Genomic DNA, 27,851 nt, shown 5'->3' on the forward strand with positions numbered 1-27,851 from the left:
AGGTTTTATAAAGTGTATAAGTGTGAAATATGATCCAAGTGTTGATTTGACAGGTTTTATAAAGTGTATATGTGTGAAATATGATCCCAGTGCTGACTTTGACAGGTTTTATAAAGTGTATAAGTGTGAAATATGATCCAAGTGTTGATTTGACAGGTTTTATAAAGTGTATATGTGTGAAATATGATCCAAGTGTTGATTTGACAGGTTTTATAAAGTGTATATGTGTGAAATATGATCCAAGTGTTGATTTGACAGGTTTTATAAAGTGTATAAGTGTGAAATATGATCCAAGTGTTGATTTGACAGGGTTTATAAAGTGTATATGTGTGAAATATGATCCAAGTGTTGACTTTGAGAGGTTTTTTAAAGTGTATATGTGTGAAATATGCTTTAAGTGTTGACTTTGAGAGGTTTTATAAAGTGTATAAGTGTGAAATATGATCCAAGTGTTGATTTGACAGGTTTTATAAAGTGTATATGTGTGAAATATGATCCAAGTGTTGATTTGACAGGTTTTATAAAGTGTATAAGTGTGAAATATGATCCAAGTGTTGATTTGACAGGTTTTATAAAGTGTATAAGTGTGAAATATGATCCAAGTGTTGATTTGACAGGTTTTATAAAGTGTATAAGTGTGAAATATGCTCCAAGTGTTGACTTTGAGAGGTTTTTTAAAGTGTATATGTGTGAAATATGATCCAAGTGTTGATTTGACAGGGTTTATAAAGTGTATATGTGTGAAATATGCTTTAAGTGTTGACTTTGAGAGGTTTTTTAAAGTGTATATGTGTGAAATATGATCCAAGTGTTGATTTGACAGGGTTTATAAAGTGTATATGTGTGAAATATGATCCAAGTGTTGATTTGACAGGTTTTATAAAGTGTATATGTGTGAAATATGCTTTAAGTGTTGACTTTGAGAGGTTTTATAAAGTGTATAAGTGTGAAATATGATCCAAGTGTTGTTTTGACAGGTTTTATAAAGTGTATATGTGTGAAATATGATCCAAGTGTTGACTTTGAGAGTTTTTTTAAAGTGTATAAGTGTGAAATATGCTTTAAGTGTTGACTTTGAGAGGTTTTATAAAGTGTATAAGTGTGAAATATGATCCAAGTGTTGATTTGACAGGGTTTATAAAGTGTATATGTGTGCAATATGATCCAAGTGTTGATTTGACAGGTTTTTTAAAGTGTATATGTGTGAAATATGATCCAAGTGTTGATTTGACAGGTTTTATAAAGTGTATATGTGTGAAATATGATCCAAGTGTTGACTTTGAGAGGTTTTTTAAAGTGTATATGTGTGAAATATGATCCAAGTGTTGATTTGACAGGGTTTATAAAGTGTATATGTGTGAAATATGATCCAAGTGTTGATTTGACAGGTTTTTTAAAGTGTATATGTGTGAAATATGCTTTAAGTGTTGACTTTGAGAGGTTTTTTAAAGTGTATATGTGTGAAATATGCTTTAAGTGTTGACTTTGAGAGGTTTTATAAAGTGTATAAGTGTGAAATATGATCCAAGTGTTGATTTGACAGGTTTTATAAAGTGTATATGTGTGAAATATGATCCAAGTGTTGATTTGACAGGTTTTATAAAGTGTATATGTGTGAAATATGATCCAAGTGTTGACTTTGAGAGGTTTTTTAAAGTGTATATGTGTGAAATATGATCCAAGTGTTGATTTGACAGGGTTTATAAAGTGTATATGTGTGAAATATGCTTTAAGTGTTGACTTTGAGAGGTTTTTTAAAGTGTATATGTGTGAAATATGATCCAAGTGTTGACTTTGAGAGGTTTTTTAAAGTGTATAAGTGTGAAATATGCTTTAAGTGTTGACTTTGAGAGGTTTTATAAAGTGTATAAGTGTGAAATATGATCCAAGTGTTGATTTGACAGGTTTTATAAAGTGTATATGTGTGAAATATGATCCAAGTGTTGATTTGACAGGTTTTTTAAAGTGTATATGTGTGAAATATGCTTTAAGTGTTGACTTTGAGAGGTTTTATAAAGTGTATAAGTGTGAAATATGATCCAAGTGTTGATTTGACAGGTTTTATAAAGTGTATATGTGTGAAATATGATCCAAGTGTTGATTTGACAGGGTTTATAAAGTGTATATGTGTGAAATATGATCCAAGTGTTGATTTGACAGGTTTTTTAAAGTGTATATGTGTGAAATATGATCCAAGTGTTGATTTGACAGGTTTTATAAAGTGTATAAGTGTGAAATATGATCCCAGTGTTGATTTGACAGGTTTTATAAAGTGTATAAGTGTAAAATATGCTCCCAGTGCTGACTTTGAGAGGTTTTTTAAAGTGTATATGTGTGAAATATGCTTTAAGTGTTGACTTTGAGAGGTTTTATAAAGTGTATAAGTGTGAAATATGATCCAAGTGTTGATTTGACAGGTTTTATAAAGTGTATATGTGTGAAATATGATCCAAGTGTTGATTTGACATGTTTTATAAAGTGTATATGTGTGAAATATGATCCCAGTGTTGATTTGACAGGTTTTATAAAGTGTATAAGTGTGAAATATGATCCAAGTGTTGATTTGACAGGTTTTATAAAGTGTATAAGTGTGAAATATGATCCAAGTGTTGATTTGACAGGGTTTATAAAGTGTATATGTGTGAAATATGCTTTAAGTGTTGACTTTGAGAGGTTTTATAAAGTGTATAAGTGTGAAATATGATCCAAGTGTTGATTTGACAGGTTTTATAAAGTGTATATGTGTGAAATATGATCCAAGTGTTGATTTGACAGGGTTTATAAAGTGTATAAGTGTGAAATATGATCCAAGTGTTGATTTGACAGGTTTTATAAAGTGTATAAGTGTGAAATATGATCCAAGTGTTGATTTGACAGGGTTTGAAATATGATCCAAGTGTTGATTTGACAGGTTTTATAAAGTGTATAAGTGTGAAATATGATCCAAGTGTTGATTTGACAGGTTTTATAAAGTGTATATGTGTGAAATATGATCCAAGTGTTGATTTGACAGGGTTTATAAAGTGTATATGTGTGAAATATGATCCAAGTGTTGATTTGACAGGTTTTTTAAAGTGTATATGTGTGAAATATGCTTTAAGTGTTGACTTTGAGAGGTTTTTTAAAGTGTATAAGTGTGAAATATGATCCAAGTGTTGATTTGACAGGTTTTATAAAGTGTATATGTGTGAAATATGATCCAAGTGTTGATTTGACAGGTTTTATAAAGTGTATATGTGTGAAATATGATCCAAGTGTTGACTTTGAGAGGTTTTTTAAAGTGTATATGTGTGAAATATGATCCAAGTGTTGATTTGACAGGTTTTATAAAGTGTATAAGTGTGAAATATGCTTTAAGTGTTGACTTTGAGAGGTTTTATAAAGTGTATAAGTGTGAAATATGATCCAAGTGTTGATTTGACAGGTTTTATAAAGTGTATATGTGTGAAATATGATCCAAGTGTTGATTTGACAGGGTTTATAAAGTGTATATGTGTGAAATATGATCCAAGTGTTGATTTGACAGGTTTTTTAAAGTGTATATGTGTGAAATATGATCCAAGTGTTGATTTGACAGGTTTTATAAAGTGTATAAGTGTGAAATATGATCCCAGTGTTGATTTGACAGGTTTTATAAAGTGTATAAGTGTAAAATATGCTCCCAGTGCTGACTTTGAGAGGTTTTTTAAAGTGTATATGTGTGAAATATGCTTTAAGTGTTGACTTTGAGAGGTTTTATAAAGTGTATAAGTGTGAAATATGATCCAAGTGTTGATTTGACAGGTTTTATAAAGTGTATATGTGTGAAATATGATCCAAGTGTTGATTTGACAGGTTTTATAAAGTGTATATGTGTGAAATATGATCCCAGTGTTGATTTGACAGGTTTTATAAAGTGTATAAGTGTGAAATATGATCCAAGTGTTGATTTGACAGGTTTTATAAAGTGTATAAGTGTGAAATATGATCCAAGTGTTGATTTGACAGGGTTTATAAAGTGTATATGTGTGAAATATGCTTTAAGTGTTGACTTTGAGAGGTTTTATAAAGTGTATAAGTGTGAAATATGATCCAAGTGTTGATTTGACAGGTTTTATAAAGTGTATATGTGTGAAATATGATCCAAGTGTTGATTTGACAGGGTTTATAAAGTGTATATGTGTGAAATATGATCCAAGTGTTGATTTGACAGGTTTTTTAAAGTGTATATGTGTGAAATATGCTTTAAGTGTTGACTTTGAGAGGTTTTTTAAAGTGTATAAGTGTGAAATATGATCCAAGTGTTGATTTGACAGGTTTTATAAAGTGTATATGTGTGAAATATGATCCAAGTGTTGATTTGACAGGTTTTATAAAGTGTATATGTGTGAAATATGATCCAAGTGTTGACTTTGAGAGGTTTTTTAAAGTGTATATGTGTGAAATATGATCCAAGTGTTGATTTGACAGGGTTTATAAAGTGTATAAGTGTGAAATATGATCCAAGTGTTGATTTGACAGGTTTTATAAAGTGTATAAGTGTGAAATATGATCCAAGTGTTGATTTGACAGGGTTTATAAAGTGTATATGTGTGAAATATGCTTTAAGTGTTGACTTTGAGAGGTTTTATAAAGTGTATAAGTGTGAAATATGATCCAAGTGTTGATTTGACAGGTTTTATAAAGTGTATATGTGTGAAATATGATCCAAGTGTTGATTTGACAGGGTTTATAAAGTGTATATGTGTGAAATATGATCCAAGTGTTGATTTGACAGGTTTTATAAAGTGTATATGTGTGAAATATGCTTTAAGTGTTGACTTTGAGAGGTTTTTTAAAGTGTATATGTGTGAAATATGATCCAAGTGTTGACTTTGAGAGGTTTTTTAAAGTGTATAAGTGTGAAATATGCTTTAAGTGTTGACTTTGAGAGGTTTTATAAAGTGTATAAGTGTGAAATATGATCCAAGTGTTGATTTGACAGGGTTTATAAAGTGTATATGTGTGAAATATGATCCAAGTGTTGATTTGACAGGTTTTATAAAGTGTATATGTGTGAAATATGATCCAAGTGTTGATTTGACAGGTTTTTTAAAGTGTATATGTGTGAAATATGCTTTAAGTGTTGACTTTGAGAGGTTTTATAAAGTGTATAAGTGTGAAATATGATCCAAGTGTTGATTTGACAGGTTTTATAAAGTGTATATGTGTGAAATATGATCCAAGTGTTGATTTGACAGGTTTTATAAAGTGTATATGTGTGAAATATGATCCAAGTGTTGATTTGACAGGTTTTATAAAGTGTATATGTGTGAAATATGATCCAAGTGTTGATTTGACAGGGTTTTTAAAGTGTATAAGTGTGAAATATGCTTTAAGTGTTGACTTTGAGAGGTTTTATAAAGTGTATAAGTGTGAAATATGCTTTAAGTGTTGACTTTGAGAGGTTTTATAAAGTGTATAAGTGTGAAATATGATCCAAGTGTTGATTTGACAGGGTTTATAAAGTGTATATGTGTGAAATATGATCCAAGTGTTGATTTGACAGGGTTTATAAAGTGTATATGTGTGAAATATGATCCAAGTGTTGATTTGACAGGTTTTATAAAGTGTATATGTGTGAAATATGCTTTAAGTGTTGACTTTGAGAGGTTTTTTAAAGTGTATATGTGTGAAATATGCTTTAAGTGTTGACTTTGAGAGGTTTTTTAAAGTGTATATGTGTGAAATATGCTTCCTTTCGTTCATTAATGGTGAAACGCTGCCGTTTGGTGGCCGAAAGCGCGCATCGCACCTCATTGACAATACAAAGGGGGGTTTAAAGCTAAAACGAGTATTTAGTACTATAAACACTCTTTGCATTTCAGATTAATGTATCTGTTAACGTTGACGGTGTTTCTATACAAGCTGAGAGTATTGTGCGGTCATTAAACTGCTCTTAAGTGAGACATATCTTTGTATATCTTTGTATATCTTTGTAATATTTTGATGTATAGTGTTCATTTGACTGAGAAAACAAATTCTGTAAGCAAATAATCCCACTTGATAGTTATATTAACTTGATTTAACTGAGAAAAACATTCAGTAATCAAATAACAACACTTGATATTGATATATAGTGTTCATTTGACTGAGAAAACAAATTCTGTAAGCAAATAATCCCACTTGATAGTTATATTAACTTGATTTAACTGAGAAAAACATTCAGTAATCAAATAACAACACTTGATATAGATATATATTGTTCATTTTACTGAGAAAACAAATTCTGTAAGCAAATAATCCCCCTTGATAGTTATATTAACTTGATTTAACTGAGAAAAACATTCAGTAATCAAATAACAACGCTTGATATTGATATATATTGTTCATTTGACTGAGAAAACAAATTCTGTAAGCAAATAATCCCACTTGATAGTTATATTAACTTGATTTAACTGAGAAAAACATTCAGTAATCAAATAACAACACTTGATATTGATATATATTGTTCATTTTACTGAGAAAACAAATTCTGTAAGCAAATAATCCCACTTGATAGTTATATTAACTTGATTTAACTGAGAAAAACATTCAGTAATCAAATAACAACACTTGATATTGATATATAGTGTTCATTTGACTGAGAAAACAAATTCTGTAAGCAAATAATCCCACTTGATAGTTATATTAACATTTTGAAAATCAATTCTGTAAGCAAATAATCCCACTTGATAGTTATATTAACTTGATTTAACTGAGAAAAAAATTCAGTAATCAAATAACAACACTTGATATTGATATATAGTGTTCATTTGACTGAGAAAACAAGCAAATTCTGTAAGCAAATAATCCCACTTGATAGTTATATTGACTTGATTTAACTGAGAAAAACATTCAGTAATCAAATAACAACACTTGATATTGATATATAGTGTTCATTTGACTGAGAAAACAAATTCTGTAAGCAAATAATCCCACTTGATAGTTATATTAACTTGATTTAACTGAGAAAAAAACTGACAGGTTTTTTAAAGTGTATATGTGTGAAATATGCTTTAAGTGTTGACTTTGAGAGGTTTTTTAAAGTGTATATGTGTGAAATATGCTTCAAGTGTTGACTTTGAGAGGTTTTTTAAAGTGTATATGTGTGAAATATGCTTTAAGTGTTGACTTTGAGAGGTTTTTTAAAGTGTATATGTGTGAAATATGCTTCCTTTCGTTCATTAATGGTGAAACGCTGCCGTTTGGTGGCCGAAAGCGCGCATCGCACCTCATTGAAGGAAAATATACACACGGTTTATCTAAGTCCGTTTAAAATGGGATGGGCGAAGGAAAGTTGAGCAAAAGCTCCTGAAAATAGTCTAGGGGGAGTTACGCGGTGTCATTTGTTTGAATTTATTAGAAAGAGAACCGTGCCGGCAACTTAAAAACAGTATGCGGCTTCAGATGACATCATTCGGTACGGAGCGTCGCGGGGGACAAAAGAGTGAAAGCTATACACCGCGCGGCGACGCCTCCCGCGAGATACTTCCGGTTCGTCGTCAGGGGAGGAGGTCAAAACAAAGATGGAGGGCGCCGCATGGCGGGTGAGTCAACTTTTACTTTAAAACGGGCTAGAATGACACATCCGCGACATTCTAGTGGGTGTTAAAGACGGTGAAGGGATCTCTGAGATAAGTTTGAGGCCAACTGTGAGCAAAAGAGGACCGTGACGTCGAAAAACGGTCAAAAACGGTCGAAAAACGGTCGCGTTTGACGGTTGGGGGGGTGGGGGGCGGGGGGGACGCGTTATCGATCGTAGGGGAGCTTAAAATGGCTTTCCATAAAGCCACGCTTAACCAAATAAGCTTTTCCGGGTTCTTTACAGAGGGAAGGAAGTCAGTAATCAAATAACAACACTTGATATTGATATATATTGTTCATTTGACTGATAAAATCAATTCTGTAAGCAAATAATCCCACTTGATAGTTATATTAACTTGATTTAACTGAGAAAAACATTCAGTAATCAAATAACAACACTTGATATTGATATATAGTGTTCATTTGACTGAGAAAACAAATTCTGTAAGCAAATAATCCCACTTGATAGTTATATTAACTTGATTTAACTGAGAAAAACATTCAGTAATCAAATAACAACACTTGATATTGATATATATTGTTCATTTTACTGATAAAATCAATTCTGTAAGCAAATAATCCCACTTGATAGTTATATTAACTTGATTTAACTGAGAAAAACATTCAGTAATCAAATAACAACACTTGATATTGATATATATTGTTCATTTTACTGAGAAAACAAATTCTGTAAGCAAATAATCCCACTTCATTTATTATTAGTAGTAGTATTGTTGTTATTATTATGATATAGTATCAATATGCATGTGTTTTTCAGCTCCTATCATGGGCACAGGTACGAAAAGTGACTGAAGCTTTTAAAGGACAACCGACACTTTTGCACAACTTGTTTTCCATCAACAAAAATGACTTCAAATGACTTCTACATGACTTCAAATGACTTCTACATGCCCAGGTGAGCTGTTACGGACGCTTGACAGCGTGCTGTCATATTCTATATTATTAGTATTGTTGTTATTATTATGATATAGTATCAATATGCATGTTATTTTCAGCTCCTACCATGGGCACAGGTACGAAAAGTGACTGAAGCTTTTAAAGGACAACCGACACTTTTGCACAACTTGTTTTCCATCAACAAAAATGACTTCAAATGACTTCTACATGACTTCAAATGACTTCTACATGCCCAGGTGAGCTGTTACGGACGCTTGACAGCGTACTGTCATATTCTATATTATTAGTATTGTTGTTATTATTATGATATAGTATCAATATGCATGTTATTTTCAGCTCCTATCATGGGCACAGGTACGAAAAGTGACTGAAGCTTTTAAAGGACAACCGACACTTTTGCACAACTTGTTTTCCATCAACAAAAATGACTTCAAATGACTTCTACATGACTTCAAATGACTTCTACATGCCCAGGTGAGCTGTTACGGACGCTTGACAGCGTACTGTCATATTCTATATTATTATTAGTAGTAGTATTGTTGTTATTATTATGATATAGTATCAATATGCATGTTATTTTCAGCTCCTATCATGGGCACAGGTACGAAAAGTGACTGAAGCTTTTAAAGGACAACCGACACTTTTGCACAACTTGTTTTCCATCAACAAAAATGACTTCAAATGACTTCAAATGACTTCAAATGACTTCTACATGCCCGGGTGAGCTGTTACGGACGCTTGACAGCGTACTGTCATATTCTATATTATTACTATTATTAGTATTGTTGTTATTATTATGATATAGTATCAATATGCATGTTATTTTCAGCTCCTATCATGGGCACAGGTACGAAAAGTGACTGAAGCTTTTAAAGGACAACCGACACTTTTGCACAACTTGTTTTCCATCAACAAAAATGACTTCAAATGACTTCTACATGACTTCAAATGACTTCTACATGCCCAGGTGAGCTGTTACGGACGCTTGACAGCGTACTGTCATATTCTATATTATTACTATTATTAGTATTGTTGTTATTATTATGATATAGTATCAATATGCATGTTATTTTCAGCTCCTACCATGGGCACAGGTACGAAAAGTGACTGAAGCTTTTAAAGGACAACCGACACTTTTGCACAACTTGTTTTCCATCAACAAAAATGACTTCAAATGACTTCTACATGACTTCAAATGACTTCTACATGCCCGGGTGAGCTGTTACGGACGCTTGACAGCGTACTGTCATATTCTATATTATTACTATTATTAAGTATTGTTGTTATTATTATGATATAGTATCAATATGCATGTTATTTTCAGCTCCTACCATGGGCACAGGTACGAAAAGTGACTGAAGCTTTTAAAGGACAACCGACACTTTTGCACAACTTGTTTTCCATCAACAAAAATGACTTCAAATGACTTCTACATGACTTCAAATGACTTCTACATGCCCAGGTGAGCTGTTACGGACGCTTGACAGCGTACTGTCATATTCTATATTATTACTATTATTAGTATTGTTGTTATTATTATGATATAGTATCAATATGCATGTTATTTTCAGCTCCTATCATGGGCACAGGTACGAAAAGTGACTGAAGCTTTTAAAGGACAACCGACACTTTTGCACAACTTGTTTTCCATCAAGAAAAATGACTTCAAATGACTTCTACATGACTTCAAATGACTTCTACATGCCCGGGTGAGCTGTTACGGACGCTTGACAGCGTACTGTCATATTCTATATTATTAGTATTGTTGTTATTATTATGATATAGTATCAATATGCATGTTATTTTCAGCTCCTACCATGGGCACAGGTACGAAAAGTGACTGAAGCTTTTAAAGGACAACCGACACTTTTGCACAACTTGTTTTCCATCAAGAAAAATGACTTCAAATGACTTCAAATGACTTCAAATGACTTCTACATGCCCAGGTGAGCTGTTACGGACGCTTGACAGCGTACTGTCATATTCTATATTATTACTATTATTAGTATTGTTGTTATTATTATGATATAGTATCAATATGCATGTTATTTTCAGCTCCTATCATGGGCACAGGTACGAAAAGTGACTGAAGCTTTTAAAGGACAACCGACACTTTTGATCAACTTTGTTTTCCATCAAGAAAAATGACTTCTACATGACTTCAAATGACTTCTACATGCCCAGGTGAGCTGTTACGGACGCTTGACAGCGTGCTGTCATATTCTATATTATTATTAGTAGTAGTATTGTTGTTATTATTATGATATAGTATCAATATGCATGTTATTTTCAGCTCCTACCATGGGCACAGGTACGAAAAGTGACTGAAGCTTTTAAAGGACAACCGACACTTTTGCACAACTTGTTTTCCATCAACAAAAATGACTTCAAATGGCTTCAAATGACTTCAAATGACTTCTACATGCCCAGGTGAGCTGTTACGGACGCTTGACAGCGTGCTGTCATATTCTATATTATTATATTAGTAGTATTGTTGTTATTATTATGATATAGTATCAATATGCATGTTATTTTCAGCTCCTATCATGGGCACAGGTACGAAAAGTGACTGAAGCTTTTAAAGGACAACCGACACTTTTGCACAACTTGTTTTCCATCAACAAAAATGACTTCAAATGACTTCTACATGACTTCAAATGACTTCTACATGCCCAGGTGAGCTGTTACGGACGCTTGACAGCGTGCTGTCATATTCTATATTATTACTATTATTAGTATTGTTGTTATTATTATGATATAGTATCAATATGCATGTTATTTTCAGCTCCTATCATGGGCACAGGTACGAAAAGTGACTGAAGCTTTTAAAGGACAACCGACACTTTTGCACAACTTGTTTTCCATCAACAAAAATGACTTCAAATGACTTCAAATGACTTCAAATGACTTCTACATGCCCAGGTGAGCTGTTACGGACGCTTGACAGCGTGCTGTCATATTCTATATTATTAGTATTGTTGTTATTATTATGATATAGTATCAATATGCATGTTATTTTCAGCTCCTATCATGGGCACAGGTACGAAAAGTGACTGAAGCTTTTAAAGGACAACCGACACTTTTGCACAACTTGTTTTCCATCAACAAAAATGACTTCAAATGACTTCAAATGACTTCAAATGACTTCTACATGCCCAGGTGAGCTGTTCCGGACGCTTGACAGCGTGCTGTCATATTCTATATTATTAGTATTGTTGTTATTATTATGATATAGTATCAATATGCATGTTATTTTCAGCTCCTATCATGGGCACAGGTACGAAAAGTGACTGAAGCTTTTAAAGGACAACCGACACTTTTGCACAACTTGTTTTCCATCAACAAAAATGACTTCAAATGACTTCAAATGACTTCTACATGACTTCAAATGACTTCTACATGCCCAGGTGAGCTGTTACGGACGCTTGACAGCGTGCTGTCATATTCTATATTAGTAGTATTGTTGTTATTATTATGATATAGTATCAATATGCATGTTATTTTCAGCTCCTATCATGGGCACAGGTACGAAAAGTGACTGAAGCTTTTAAAGGACAACCGACACTTTTGCACAACTTGTTTTCCATCAACAAAAATGACTTCAAATGACTTCAAATGACTTCAAATGACTTCTACATGCCCAGGTGAGCTGTTACGGACGCTTGACAGCGTGCTGTCATATTCTATATTATTAGTATTGTTGTTATTATTATGATATAGTATCAATATGCATGTTATTTTCAGCTCCTACCATGGGCACAGGTACGAAAAGTGACTGAAGCTTTTAAAGGACAACCGACACTTTTGCACAACTTGTTTTCCATCAACAAAAATGACTTCAAATGACTTCTACATGACTTCAAATGACTTCTACATGCCCGGGTGAGCTGTTACGGACGCTTGACAGCGTACTGTCATATTCTATATTAGTAGTATTGTTGTTATTGTTGTTATTATTATGATATAGTATCAATATGCATGTTATTTTCAGCTCCTACCATGGGCACAGGTACGAAAAGTGACTGAAGCTTTTAAAGGACAACCGACACTTTTGCACAACTTGTTTTCCATCAACAAAAAACTTCAAAAAATGACTTCAAATGACTTCTACATGCCCAGGTGAGCTGTTACGGACGCTTGACAGCGTACTGTCATATTCTATATTATTATTAGTAGTAGTATTGTTGTTATTATTATGATATAGTATCAATATGCATGTTATTTTCAGCTCCTAACATGGGCACAGGTACGAAAAGTGACTGAAGCTTTTAAAGGACAACCGACACTTTTGCACAACTTGTTTTCCATCAACAAAAATGACTTCAAATGACTTCTACATGCCCAGGTGAGCTGTTACGGACGCTTGACAGCGTACTGTCATATTCTATATTATTATTAGTAGTAGTATTGTTGTTATTATTATGATATAGTATCAATATGCATGTTATTTTCAGCTCCTAACATGGGCACAGGTACGAAAAGTGACTGAAGCTTTTAAAGGACAACCGACACTTTTGCACAACTTGTTTTCCATCAACAAAAATGACTTCAAATGACTTCTACATGACTTCAAATGACTTCTACATGCCCAGGTGAGCTGTTACGGACGCTTGACAGCGTACTGTCATATTCTATATTAGTAGTATTGTTGTTATTATTATGATATAGTATCAATATGCATGTTATTTTCAGCTCCTATCATGGGCACAGGTACGAAAAGTGACTGAAGCTTTTAAAGGACAACCGACACTTTTGCACAACTTGTTTTCCATCAACAAAAATGACTTCAAATGACTTCAAATGACTTCAAATGACTTCTACATGCCCAGGTGAGCTGTTACGGACGCTTGACAGCGTGCTGTCATATTCTATTATTATTATTAGTATTGTTGTTATTATTATGATATAGTATCAATATGCATGTTATTTTCAGCTCCTATCATGGGCACAGGTACGAAAAGTGACTGAAGCTTTTAAAGGACAACCGACACTTTTGCACAACTTGTTTTCCATCAACAAAAATGACTTCAAATGACTTCTACATGCCCAGGTGAGCTGTTACGGACGCTTGACAGCGTACTGTCATATTCTATATTATTACTATTATTAGTATTGTTGTTATTATTATGATATAGTATCAATATGCATGTTATTTTCAGCTCCTATCATGGGCACAGGTACGAAAAGTGACTGAAGCTTTTAAAGGACAACCGACACTTTTGCACAACTTGTTTTCCATCAACAAAAATGACTTCAAATGACTTCAAATGACTTCTACATGCCCAGGTGAGCTGTTACGGACGCTTGACAGCGTACTGTCATATTCTATATTAGTAGTATTGTTGTTATTATTATGATATAGTATCAATATGCATGTTATTTTCAGCTCCTATCATGGGCACAGGTACGAAAAGTGACTGAAGCTTTTAAAGGACAACCGACACTTTTGCACAACTTGTTTTCCATCAAGAAGAATGACTTCAAATGACTTCAAATGACTTCAAATGACTTCTACATGCCCAGGTGAGCTGTTACGGACGCTTGACAGCGTGCTGTCATATTCTATATTATTAGTATTGTTGTTATTATTATGATATAGTATCAATATGCATGTTATTTTCAGCTCCTATCATGGGCACAGGTACGAAAAGTGACTGAAGCTTTTAAAGGACAACCGACACTTTTGCACAACTTGTTTTCCATCAACAAAAATGACTTCAAATGACTTCTACATGACTTCAAATGACTTCTACATGCCCGGGTGAGCTGTTACGGACGCTTGACAGCGTACTGTCATATTCTATATTATTACTATTATTAGTATTGTTGTTATTATTATGATATAGTATCAATATGCATGTTATTTTCAGCTCCTATCATGGGCACAGGTACGAAAAGTGACTGAAGCTTTTAAAGGACAACCGACACTTTTGCACAACTTGTTTTCCATCAACAAAAATGACTTCAAATGACTTCAAATGACTTCTACATGCCCGGGTGAGCTGTTACGGACGCTTGACAGCGTGCTGTCATATTCTATATTATTAGTATTGTTGTTATTATTATGATATAGTATCAATATGCATGTTATTTTCAGCTCCTAACATGGGCACAGGTACGAAAAGTGACTGAAGCTTTTAAAGGACAACCGACACTTTTGCACAACTTGTTTTCCATCAACAAAAATGACTTCAAATGACTTCTACATGACTTCAAATGACTTCTACATGCCCAGGTGAGCTGTTACGGACGCTTGACAGCGTGCTGTCATATTCTATATTATTAGTATTATTAGTATTGTTGTTATTATTATGATATAGTATCAATATGCATGTTATTTTCAGCTCCTACCATGGGCACAGGTACGAAAAGTGACTGAAGCTTTTAAAGGACAACCGACACTATTGCTCAACTTTGTTTTCCATCAAGAAAAATGACTTCAAATGACTTCAAATGACTTCAAATGACCTCTACATGCCTGGGTGAACTATTACGGACGCTTGACAGCGTACTGTCATATTCTATATTATTACTATTATTAGTATTGTTGTTATTATTATGATATAGTATCAATGGCAAGGTATTCCCCATTCATTTCTATGCAGGTGCAGTACCTTCGTCGACCGCCAGGGTGAAGGCCTCCAAGCAGTACCTCAGGTGGCCACCTGAGGGCCCCCTAACCTACCTGTCAATCATGTAAAAAAAAAAAAACAAGTGTTGCAGTCCCTCGTTCGCCCTCGTAGGGGGCGCTCGTCCCATTCATTTTGAATGGCAGGGTATCCCCCCATTCATTTCTATGCATGTGCAAAAAAAAAGTCGCAGTACCTCGTTCGTCCTCCTAGGAGGCGCTTGTCCCATTCATTTTCAATGGCAAGGTGTTCCCCATTCATTTCTATGCAGGTGCAGTACCTTCGTCGACCGCCAGGATGAAGGCCTCCAAGCAGTACCTCATGTGGCCACCTGAGGGCCCCCTAACCTAGCTGTCAATCATGTAAAAAAAAAAAAAAACAAGTGTTGCAGTCCCTCGTTCGTCCTCGTAGGGGGCGCTCGTCCCATTCATTTTGAATGGCAGGGTATTCCCCCATTCATTTCTATGCAGGTGCAAAAAAAAAAGTCGCAGTACCTCGTTCGTCCTCCTAGGAGGCGCTTGTCCCATTCATTTTCAATGGCAATGTATTCCCCATTCATTTCTATGCAGGTGCAGTACCTTCGTCGACCGCCAGGGTGAAGGCCTCCAAGCGGTACCTCAGGTGGCCACCTGAGGGCCCCCTAACCTACCTGTCAATCATGTAAAAAAAAAAAAAAAAAAAGTGTTGCAGTACCTCGTTCGCCCTCGTAGGGGGCGCTCGTCCCATTCATTTGAATGGCAGGGTATTCCCCCATTCATTTCTATGCATGTGTAAAAAAAAAGTCGCAGTACCTCGTTCGTCCTCCTAGGAGGCGCTTGTCCCATTCATTTTCAATGGCAATGTATTCCCCATTCATTTCTATGCAGGTGCAGTACCTTCGTCGACCGCCAGGATGAAGGCCTCCAAGCAGTACCTCATGTGGCCACCTGAGGGCCCCCTAACCTACCTGTCAATCATGTAAAAAAAAAAAAAAAAAAAAAAAGTGTTGCAGTACCTCGTTTGCCCTCGTAGGGGGCGCTCGTCCCATTCATTTTGAATGGCAGGGTATTCCCCCATTCATTTCTATGCATGTGCAAAAAAAAAAGTCGCAGTACCTCGTTCGTCCTCCTAGGAGGCGCTTGTCCCATTCATTTTCAATGGCAATGTATTCCCCATTCATTTCTATGCAGGTGCAGTACCTTCGTCGACCGCCAGGGTGAAGGCCTCCAAGCGGTACCTCAGGTGGCCACCTGAGGGCCCCCTAACCTACCTGTCAATCATGTAAAAAAAAAAAAAAAAAAAGTGTTGCAGTACCTCGTTCGCCCTCGTAGGGGGCGCTCGTCCCATTCATTTTGAATGGCAGGGTATTCCCCCATTCATTTCTATGCATGTGCAAAAAAAAAGTCGCAGTACCTCGTTCGTCCTCCTAGGAGGCGCTTGTCCCATTCATTTTCAATGGCAATGTATTCCCCATTCATTTCTATGCAGGTGCAGTACCTTCGTCGACCGCCAGGGTGAAGGCCTCCAAGCGGTACCTCAGGTGGCCACCTGAGGGCCCCCTAACCTACCTGTCAATCATGTAAAAAAAAAAAAAAAAAAAAGTGTTGCAGTCCCTCGTTTGTCCTCGTAGGGGGCGCTCGTCCCATTCATTTTGAATGGCAGGGTATTCCCCCATTCATTTCTATGCATGTGCAAAAAAAAAGTCGCAGTACCTCGTTCGTCCTCCTAGGAGGCGCTTGTCCCATTCATTTTCAATGGCAATGTATTCCCCATTCATTTCTATGCAGGTGCAGTACCTTCGTCGACCGCCAGGGTGAAGGCCTCCAAGCGGTACCTCAGGTGGCCACCTGAGGGCCCCCTAACCTACCTGTCAATCATGTAAAAAAAAAAAAAAAAAGTGTTGCAGTACCTCGTTCGCCCTCGTAGGGGGCGCTCGTCCCATTCATTTGAATGGCAGGGTATTCCCCCATTCATTTCTATGCATGTGCAAAAAAAAAGTCGCAGTACCTCGTTCGTCCTCCTAGGAGGCGCTTGTCCCATTCATTTTCAATGGCAAGGTGTTCCCCATTCATTTCTATGCAGGTGCAGTACCTTCGTCGACCGCCAGGATGAAGGCCTCCAAGCAGTACCTCATGTGGCCACCTGAGGGCCCCCTAACCTACCTGTCAATCATGTAAAAAAAAAAAAAAAAAACAAGTGTTGCAGTCCCTCGTTTGTCCTCGTAGGGGGCGCTCGTCCCATTCATTTTGAATGGCAGGGTATTCCCCCATTCATTTCTATGCATGTGCAAAAAAAAAGTCGCAGTACCTCGTTCGTCCTCCTAGGAGGCGCTTGTCCCATTCATTTTCAATGGCAAGGTGTTCCCCATTCATTTCTATGCAGGTGCAGTACCTTCGTCGACCGCCAGGATGAAGGCCTCCAAGCAGTACCTCATGTGGCCACCTGAGGGCCCCCTAACCTACCTGTCAATCATGTGGCAGGGTATTCCCCCATTCATTTCTATGCATGTGCAAAAAAAAAAAAAAAAAAAAACAAGTGTTGCAGTCCCTCGTTTGTCCTCGTAGGGGGCGCTCGTCCCATTCATTTTGAATGGCAGGGTATTCCCCCATTCATTTCTATGCATGTGCAAAAAAAAAGTCGCAGTACCTCGTTCGTCCTCCTAGGAGGCGCTTGTCCCATTCATTTTCAATGGCAATGTATTCCCCATTCATTTCTATGCAGGTGCAGTACCTTCGTCGACCGCCAGGATGAAGGCCTCCAAGCAGTACCTCATGTGGCCACCTGAGGGCCCCCTAACCTACCTGTCAATCATGTGAAAAAAAAAAATAAGTGTTGCAGTCCCTCGTTTGTCCTCGCAGGGGGCGCTCGTCCCATTCATTTTGAATGGCAGGGTATTCCCCCATTCATTTCTATGCATGTGCAAAAAAAAAGTCGCAGTACCTCGTTCGTCCTCCTAGGAGGCGCTTGTCCCATTCATTTTCAATGGCAGGGTGTTCCCCATTCATTTCTATGCAGGTGCAGTACCTTCGTCGACCGCCAGGATGAAGGCCTCCAAGCAGTACCTCATGTGGCCACCTGAGGGCCCCCTAACCTACCTGTCAATCATGTTAAAAAAAAAAAAAATAAGTGTTGCAGTCCCTCGTTTGTCCTCGCAGGGGGCGCTCGTCCCATTCATTTTGAATGGCAGGGTATTCCCCCATTCATTTCTATGCATGTGCAAAAAAAAAGTCGCAGTACCTCGTTCGTCCTCCTAGGAGGCGCTTGTCCCATTCATTTTCAATGGCAGGGTGTTCCCCATTCATTTCTATGCAGGTGCAGTACCTTCGTCGACCGCCAGGATGAAGGCCTCCAAGCAGTACCTCATGTGGCCACCTGAGGGCCCCCTAACCTACCTGTCAATCATGTTAAAAAAAAAAAAAATAAGTGTTGCAGTCCCTCGTTTGTCCTCGCAGGGGGCGCTCGTCCCATTCATTTTGAATGGCAGGGTATTCCCCCATTCATTTCTATGCATGTGCAAAAAAAAAGTCGCAGTACCTCGTTCGTCCTCCTAGGAGGCGCTTGTCCCATTCATTTTCAATGGCAATGTATTCCCCATTCATTTCTATGCAGGTGCAGTACCTTCGTCGACCGCCAGGATGAAGGCCTCCAAGCAGTACCTCATGTGGCCACCTGAGGGCCCCTAACCTACCTGTCAATCATGTTAAAAAAAAAAAAAAATAAGTGTTGCAGTCCCTCGTTTGACCTCGCAGGGGGCGCTCGTCCCATTCATTTTGAATGGCAGGGTATTCCCCCATTCATTTCTATGCATGTGCAAAAAAAAAGTCGCAGTACCTCGTTCGTCCTCCTAGGAGGCGCTTGTCCCATTCATTTTCAATGGCAGTGTATTCCCCATTCATTTCTATGCAGGTGCAGTACCTTCGTCGACCGCCAGGATGAAGGCCTCCAAGCAGTACCTCATGTGGCCACCTGAGGGCCCCCTAACCTACCTGTCAATCATGTTATGCAGGTGCAGTAAAAAAAAAAAAATAAGTGTTGCAGTCCCTCGTTTGTCCTCGCAGGGGGCGCTCGTCCCATTCATTTTGAATGGCAGGGTATTCCCCCATTCATTTCTATGCATGTGCAAAAAAAAAGTCGCAGTACCTCGTTCGTCCTCCTAGGAGGCGCTTGTCCCATTCATTTTCAATGGCAGGGTGTTCCCCATTCATTTCTATGCATGTGTAAAAAAAAAGTCGCAGTACCTCGTTCGTCCTCCTAGGAGGCGCCTGTCCCATTCATTTTCAATAGCAAGGTATTCCCCATTCATTTCTATGCAGGTGCAAAAAAAAAGTCGCAGTACCTCGTTCGTCCTCCTAGGAGGCGCTTGTCCCATTCATTTTCAATGGCAAGGTGTTCCCCATTCATTTCTATGCAGGTGCAGTACCTTCGTCGACCGCCAGGATGAAGGCCTCCACGCAGTACCTCCGACGGCCCCCGGAGGGCGCTATAACCCACCTGTCAAATAAAAAATAAAACATGTCGCAGTACCGTTGTCGGCCTCCTAGTTGGCGCTCGTCCCATTCATTTTGAATGGCGGGCCGTTTCCCCATTCATTTCTATGCAGGTGCAAAGAAAAAAGTGTTGCAGTACCTCGTTTGTCGGCCTAGGTGGCGCTCGTCCCATTCATTTTGTATGGCAGGGTATTCCCCCATTCATTTCTATGCAGGTGCAAAAAACAAAGTGTTGCAGTACCTCGTTCGTCCTCTTAGGGGGCGCTCGTCCTATTCATTTTGAATGGCAGGGTATTCCCCCATTCATTTCTATGCAAGTGCAAAAAACAAAGTGTTGCAGTACCTCTTTCGTCCACCTAGGTGGCGCTATCCCCATTCATTTCAATGGCAAGGCGTTTCCCCATTCATTTCTATTGAGGCGCAGTACATCGGTCGGCCGCCAGGTAAAACGCCTCACGCAGTACCACCGGCGGCCACCGGGGTGGACGCCCCCCACCCCACTCTCACCCCCTCCACAAAAAAAAAAAAAGTTGCAGTACCACTTTCGTCCACCTAGGTGGCGCTATACCCATTCATTTCAATGGCAAGGCGTTTCCCCATTCATTTCTATTGAGGCGCAGTACATCGGTCGGCCGCCAGGTAAAACGCCTCACGCAGTACCACCGGCGGCCACCGGGGTGTACGCCCCCCACCCCACTCTCACCCCCTCCACAAAAAAAAAAAAAAAGTTGCAGTACCACTTTCGTCCGCCTAGGTGGCGCTATACCCATTCATTTCAATGGCAAGGCGTTTCCCCATTCATTTCTATTGAGGCGCAGTACATCGGTCGGCCGCCAGGTAAAACGCCTCACGCAGTACCTCCGGCGGCCACCAGGGTGTACGCCCCCCACCCCACTCTCACCCCCTCCACAAAAAAAAAAAAAAGTTGCAGTACCACTTTCGTCCACCTAGGTGGCGCTATACCCATTCATTTCAATGGCAAGGCGTTTCCCCATTCATTTCTATTGAGGCGCAGTACATCGGTCGGCCGCCAGGTAAAACGCCTCACGCAGTACCTCCGGCGGCCACCAGGGTGTACGCCCCCCACCCCACTCTCACCCCCTCCACAAAAAAAAAAAAAAGTTGCAGTACCACTTTCGTCCACCTAGGTGGCGCTATACCCATTCATTTCAATGGCAAGGCGTTTCCCCATTCATTTCTATTGAGGCGCAGTACATCGGTCGGCCGCCAGGTAAAACGCCTCACGCAGTACCTCCGGCGGCCACCAGGGTGTACGCCCCCCACCCCACTCTCACCCCCTCCACAAAAAAAAAAAAAAGTTGCAGTACCACTTTCGTCCGCCTAGGTGGCGCTATACCCATTCATTTCAATGGCAAGGCGTTTCCCCATTCATTTCTATTGAGGCGCAGTACATCGGTCGGCCGCCAGGTAAAACGCCTCACGCAGTACCTCCGGCGGCCACCAGGGTGTACGCCCCCCACCCCACTCTCACCCCCTCCACAAAAAAAAAAAAAAGTTGCAGTACCACTTTCGTCCACCTAGGTGGCGCTATACCCATTCATTTCAATGGCAAGGCGTTTCCCCATTCATTTCTATTGAGGCGCAGTACATCGGTCGGCCGCCAGGTAAAACGCCTCACGCAGTACCTCCGGCGGCCACCAGGGTGTACGCCCCCCACCCCACTCTCACCCCCTCCACAAAAAAAAAAAAAAGTTGCAGTACCACTTTCGTCCGCCTAGGTGGCGCTATACCCATTCATTTCAATGGCAAGGCGTTTCCCCATTCATTTCTATTGAGGCGCAGTACATCGGTCGGCCGCCAGGTAAAACGCCTCACGCAGTACCTCCGGCGGCCACCAGGGTGTACGCCCCCCACCCCACTCTCACCCCCTCCACAAAAAAAAAAAAAAGTTGCAGTACCACTTTCGTCCGCCTAGGTGGCGCTATACCCATTCATTTCAATGGCAAGGCGTTTCCCCATTCATTTCTATTGAGGCGCAGTACATCGGTCGGCCGCCAGGTAAAACGCCTCACGCAGTACCTCCGGCGGCCACCAGGGTGTACGCCCCCCACCCCACTCTCACCCCCTCCACAAAAAAAAAAAAAAGTTGCAGTACCACTTTCGTCCGCCTAGGTGGCGCTATACCCATTCATTTCAATGGCAAGGCGTTTCCCCATTCATTTCTATTGAGGCGCAGTACATCGGTCGGCCGCCAGGTAAAACTCACGCAGTACCTCCGGCGGCCACCAGGGTGTACGCCCCCCACCCCACTCTCACCCCCTCCACAAAAAAAAAAAAAAGTTGCAGTACCACTTTCGTCCACCTAGGTGGCGCTATACCCATTCATTTCAATGGCAAGGCGTTTCCCCATTCATTTCTATTGAGGCGCAGTACATCGGTCGGCCGCCAGGTAAAACGCCTCACGCAGTACCTCCGGCGGCCACCAGGGTGTACGCCCCCCACCCCACTCTCACCCCCTCCACAAAAAAAAAAAAAAGTTGCAGTACCACTTTCGTCCACCTAGGTGGCGCTATACCCATTCATTTCAATGGCAAGGCGTTTCCCCATTCATTTCTATTGAGGCGCAGTACATCGGTCGGCCGCCAGGTAAAACGCCTCACGCAGTACCTCCGGCGGCCACCAGGGTGTACGCCCCCCACCCCACTCTCACCCCCTCCACAAAAAAAAAAAAAAGTTGCAGTACCACTTTCGTCCACCTAGGTGGCGCTATACCCATTCATTTCAATGGCAAGGCGTTTCCCCATTCATTTCTATTGAGGCGCAGTACATCGGTCGGCCGCCAGGTAAAACGCCTCACGCAGTACCTCCGGCGGCCACCAGGGTGTACGCCCCCCACCCCACTCTCACCCCCTCCACAAAAAAAAAAAAAAGTTGCAGTACCACTTTCGTCCACCTAGGTGGCGCTATACCCATTCATTTCAATGGCAAGGCGTTTCCCCATTCATTTCTATTGAGGCGCAGTACATCGGTCGGCCGCCAGGTAAAACGCCTCACGCAGTACCTCCGGCGGCCACCAGGGTGTACGCCCCCCACCCCACTCTCACCCCCTCCACAAAAAAAAAAAAAAGTTGCAGTACCACTTTCGTCCACCTAGGTGGCGCTATCCCCATTCATTTCAATGGCAAGGCGTTTCCCCATTCATTTCTATTGAGGCGCAGTACATCGGTCGGCCGCCAGGTAAAACGCCTCACGCAGTACCTCCGGCGGCCACCAGGGTGTACGCCCCCCACCCCACTCTCACCCCCTCCACAAAAAAAAAAAAAAGTTGCAGTACCACTTTCGTCCACCTAGGTGGCGCTGTCCCCATTCATTTCAATGGCAAGGCGTTTCCCCATTCATTTCAATGGCAAGGCGTTTCCCCATTCATTTCTATTGAGGCGCAGTACATCGGTCGGCCGCCAGGTAAAACGCCTCACGCAGTACCTCCGGCGGCCACCAGGGTGTACGCCCCCCACCCCACTCTCACCCCCTCCACAAAAAAAAAAAAAAGTTGCAGTACCACTTTCGTCCGCCTAGGTGGCGCTATACCCATTCATTTCAATGGCAAGGCGTTTCCCCATTCATTTCTATTGAGGCGCAGTACATCGGTCGGCCGCCAGGTAAAACGCCTCACGCAGTACCTCCGGCGGCCACCAGGGTGTACGCCCCCCACCCCACTCTCACCCCCTCCACAAAAAAAAAAAAAAGTTGCAGTACCACTTTCGTCCGCCTAGGTGGCGCTATACCCATTCATTTCAATGGCAAGGCGTTTCCCCATTCATTTCTATTGAGGCGCAGTACATCGGTCGGCCGCCAGGTAAAACGCCTCACGCAGTACCTCCGGCGGCCACCAGGGTGTACGCCCCCCACCCCACTCTCACCCCCTCCACAAAAAAAAAAAAAGTTGCAGTACCACTTTCGTCCACCTAGGTGGCGCTGTCCCAAGGCGTTTCCCCATTCATTTCTATTGAGGCGCAGTACATCGGTCGGCCGCCAGGTAAAACGCCTCATGCAGTACCTCCGGCGGCCACCGGGGTGGACGCCCCCCACCCCACTCTCACCCCCTCCACAAAAAAAAAAAAAAGTTGTAAAGGGGGGCCCTTTTTTTAAAAAAAACCCAAATTTTTTAAAATTTTTTCCCCGGGGTTTTTTTTAAAAAAATTTTTTTTTTAAAAAAAATTTTAATTTTTTAAAAAAAATTTTTTTTTTTTTCCCAATTAAAAGGGGGGTTTTTTTTTTTAAAACCCCAAAACCTTTTAAAAACTTTTTTTAAAAAACCCCCTTTTGCCAAAATTTTTTCCCAAAAAAAAAAATTTTTTAATTTTAAATTATTTTTAAAAAGGGGGTTTTTTTGAAAAAATTTTTTTTTTTTTTTTTTTGGGGGGGTTTTAAAACAAAATTTTTTTCCCCTTTTTTAAAAAAAAGGGTTTTTAAAAAAAATTTTTTCCCAAAAGGGGCCCGGGAAAATTGAAAATTTAAATTTTATTTTTTTTTTTTTGGGGGTTTTTTTGGGTTTAAAAACCCATTTTTTTTTTTTTTTAAAAAAAAAAATTTTAAAAACCCCCCTTTTTTAAAAACCTTTTTTAAAGCGGAGTCGGTCGCGTGAAGCCCAGTGACCCGTTTGTCAGCCCCCGAGTATAAAAATGAAACACGGACCGTGATTAGGCGGCGTTGGACGCCGCGGGCGCGGAAGTCGCCTCCGGTGGATCCCGGGAAACCGAAAACCTCACGGACGGCTCCGTCGACGGGCGCCGGCCAGGTGTCGCGGGGGCTCGCCCCCCACGGCGCCGGTCACGGGCTCCAGGCGGACGACCGACCGGGGCATTTCGGTGACTCTCGATAACCTCCGGAGCGACCTCACGCGTCGCCTGACTGTTGAGAGCCGGCTCGATGGCAAGAGTAAGTTGAATGAAGCAGAGTAAGTTGAATGAAGCACTGTGAACCCGTTTGTCGGCGGCCCGACTGTGAGGTGTCGTCGCCGCCCGACTGTTGAGAACCGGCTCGATGGCAAGAGTCGGTCGCGTGAAGCACTGAAGCCAGTTTGTCGGCGGCCCGACTGTAATGTGTCGTCGCCGCCCGGCTCGATGGCGAGAGTAAGTTGAATGAAGCACTGTGAACCCGTTTGTCGGCGGCCCGACTGTGAGGTGTCGTCGCCGCCCGACTGTTGAGAACCGGCTCGATGGCGAGAGTCGGTCGCGTGAAGCCCGGTAACCCGTTCGTCGTCGGCCGAGTACGAGGCGGGCGTCGTGCGCGTCGCGGGAGGGGGTCTGCTATGCGTCTTACCCTTCCGCGCTCCGCGCCCGCCGCGCGTCCTCGCTCGCCGCCCGACGGTCGAGTCCGTCGCTCGAAGCCCAGTAACCCGTTCGTCGGCGGCCGAGTACGAGGCCGGCGTCGTGCGCGTCGCGGGAGGGGGTCTGCTATGCGTCTTACCCTTCCGCGCTCCGCGCCCGCCGCGCGTCCTCGCTCGCCGCCCGACGGCCGAGTCTGTCGAGCGAAGCCCAGTAAACCCGTTCGTCGGCGGCCGAGTCCGAGGCGGGCGTCGTGCGCGTCGCGGGAGGGGGTCTGCTATGCGTCTTACCCTTCCGCGCTCCGCGCCCGCCGCGCGTCCTCGCTCGCCGCCCGACGGCCGAGTCCGTTGGGCGAAGCCCGGTAACCCGCTCGTCCTCGGCCGAGTACGAGGCGGGCGTCGTGCGCGTCGCGGGAGGGGGTCTGCTATGCGTCTTACCCTTCCGCGCTCCGCGCCCGCCGCGCGTCCTCGCTCGCCGCCCGACGGCCGAGTCGGTTGCGCGAAGCCCGGTAACCCGTTCGTCGAGCGGCCGAGTACGAGGCCGGCGTCGTGCGCGTCGCGGGAGGGGGTCTGCTATGCGTCTTACCCTTCCGCGCTCCGCGCCCGCCGCGCGTCCTCGCTCGCCGCTCGACGGCCGAGTCCGCCGGGCGAAGCACGGTAACCCGTTCGTCGGCGGCCGAGTACGAGGCCGGCGTCGCGCGCGTCGCGGGAGGGGGTCTGCTATGCGTCTTACCCTTCCGCGCTCCGCGCCCGCCGCGCGTCCTCGCTCGCCGCTCGACGGCCGAGTCCGTTGGGCCCAGGAACCCGTTCGTCGGCGGCCGAGTACGAGGCCGGCGCGGCTTAGCCGACCTCGACGCGTGTAAATCGGCCTCCCCAGCTAAAATTTCGGCCTCTTTCCCCGGAGGTCTTTATTTTCGAAAAATTTTCTAAGTTTTTCAGCGAACATCCAGGCGGCCTCCGGCGCGGCTTAGCCGACCACGACGCGTGTAAATCGGCCTCCCCAGCTAAAATTTCGGCCTCTTTCCCCGGAGGTCTTTATTTTCGAAAAATTTTCTAAGTTTTTCAGCGAACATCCAGGCGGCCTCCGGCGCGGCTTAGCCGACCACGACGCGTGTAAATCGGCCTCCCCAGCTAAAATTTCGGCCTCTTTCCCCGGAGGTCTTTATTTTCGAAAAATTTTCTAAGTTTTTCAGCGAACATCCAGGCGGCCTCCGGCGCGGCTTAGCCGACCACGACGCGTGTAAATCGGCCTCCCCAGCTAAAATTTCGGCCTCTTTCCCCGGAGGTCTTTATTTTCGAAAAATTTTCTAAGTTTTTCAGCGAACATCCAGGCGGCCTCCGGCGCGGCTTAGCCGACCACGACGCGTGTAAATCGGCCTCCCCAGCTAAAATTTCGGCCTCTTTCCCCGGAGGTCTTTATTTTCGAAAAATTTTCTAAGTTTTTCAGCGAACATCCAGGCGGCCTCCGGCGCGGCTTAGCCGACCACGACGCGTGTAAATCGGCCTCCCCAGCTAAAATTTCGGCCTCTTTCCCCGGAGGTCTTTATTTTCGAAAAATTTTCTAAGTTTTTCAGCGAACATCCAGGCGGCCTCCGGCGCGGCTTAGCCGACCACGACGCGTGTAAATCGGCCTCCCCAGCTAAAATTTCGGCCTCTTTCCCCGGAGGTCTATATTTTCAAAAAATTTTCGAAGTTTTTCAGCGAACATCCAGGCGGCCTCCGGCGCGGCTTCGCCGACCACGACGCGTGTAAGTCGGCCTCCCCAGCTAAAATTTCGGCCTCTTTCCCCGGAGGTCTAGATTTTCGTAACATTTTCTATGTTTTTCAGCGAACATCCAGGCGACCTCCGGCGCGGCTCAGCCGACCACGACGCGTGTAAATCGGCCTCCCCAGCCCCAGAAACCGTTGCACGAAGCCCCAGTCGGCCCGACTGTTGAGAACCGACTCCGTGGCGGGGCGGAGTCGGTCGCGTGAAGCCCAGTGACCCGTTTGTCAGCCCCCGAGTATAAAAATGAAACACGGACCATGAGGCGGCGTTTGACGCCGCGGGCGCGGAAGTCGCCTCCGGTCGATCCCGGGAAACCGAAAACCTCACGGACGGCTCCGTCGACGGGCGCCGGCCAGGTGTCGCGGGGGCTCGCCCCCACGGCGCCGGTCACGGGCTCCAGGCGGACGACCGACCAGGGCATTTCGGTGACTCTCGATAACCTCCGGAGCTGACCGCGTCGCCCCACTGTTGAGAACCGACTCCGAGGCGGGGCGGAGTCGGTCGCGTGAAGCAGAGTGACCCGTTTGTCGGCCCCCCGAGTACAAAAATGAAACACGGACCTGATGTGGCGGCGTTTGACGCCGCGGGCGCGGAAGGCTCCTCCGGTCGATCCCGGGAAACCGAAAACCTCACGGACGGCTCCGTCGACGGGCGCCGGCCAGGTGTCGCGGGGGCTCGCCCCCACGGCGCCGGTCACGGGCTCCAGGCGGACGACCGACCAGGGCATTTCGGTGACTCTCGATAACCTCCGGAGCTGACCGCGTCGCCCCACTGTTGAGAACCGACTCCGAGGCGGGGCGGAGTCGGTCGCGTGAAGCCCAGTGACCCGTTTGTCGGCCCCCGAGTATAAAAATGAAACACGGACCATGAGGCGGCGTTTGACGCCGCGGGCGCGGAAGGCTCCTCCGGTCGACTCTCGATAACCTCCGGAGCGACCTCACGCGTCGCCTGACTGTTGAGAGCCGGCTCGATGGCAAGAGTCGGTCGCGTGAAGCACTGAAGCCAGTTTGTCGGCGGCCCGACTGTAATGTGTCGTCGCCGCCCGGCTCGATGGCGAGAGTAAGTTGAATGAAGCACTGTGAACCCGTTTGTCGGCGGCCCGACTGTGAGGTGTCGTCGCCGCCCGACTGTTGAGAACCGGCTCGATGGCGAGAGTCGGTCGCGTGAAGCCCAGTAACCCGTTCGTCGGCGGCCGAGTA

General features: G+C 42.8%; 1 long non-coding RNA gene across 41 annotated transcripts; it reads left to right on the top strand.

Annotated features, from left to right (window-relative positions):
• Window positions 1–7,133: 7,133 nt before the first annotated feature.
• Window positions 7,134–17,580, top strand: LOC148881306 (uncharacterized). Of its 41 annotated transcripts, none has more exons than XR_016113955.1 (27): window positions 7,139–7,547; window positions 8,363–8,500; window positions 8,601–8,738; window positions 8,839–8,976; window positions 9,086–9,222; window positions 9,332–9,469; window positions 9,579–9,716; window positions 9,827–9,964; window positions 10,074–10,211; window positions 10,558–10,686; window positions 10,796–10,932; window positions 11,041–11,178; window positions 11,288–11,424; window positions 11,525–11,661; window positions 11,762–11,909; window positions 12,010–12,146; window positions 12,247–12,384; window positions 12,731–12,847; window positions 13,195–13,331; window positions 13,436–13,552; window positions 13,662–13,788; window positions 13,889–14,025; window positions 14,126–14,263; window positions 14,600–14,737; window positions 14,847–15,010; window positions 15,108–15,601; window positions 15,701–17,580. It is a non-coding gene; the product is annotated as an uncharacterized LOC148881306 (long non-coding RNA). The 41 variants fall into 41 exon arrangements; XR_016113943.1 differs by adding an exon at window positions 10,312–10,448 and having other exon boundaries at window positions 7,140–7,547; window positions 15,108–15,703; XR_016113944.1 differs by adding an exon at window positions 10,330–10,448 and having other exon boundaries at window positions 7,140–7,547; window positions 15,108–15,703.
• The last annotated feature ends 10,271 nt before the right edge of the window (window positions 17,581–27,851 follow it).

This window comes from Hippocampus bargibanti, unplaced genomic scaffold (genome assembly GCF_051943395.1).
Source record: "Hippocampus bargibanti isolate YZ-2025 unplaced genomic scaffold, ASM5194339v1 Contig00160, whole genome shotgun sequence".
NCBI lineage: Eukaryota > Metazoa > Chordata > Actinopteri > Syngnathiformes > Syngnathidae > Hippocampus > Hippocampus bargibanti.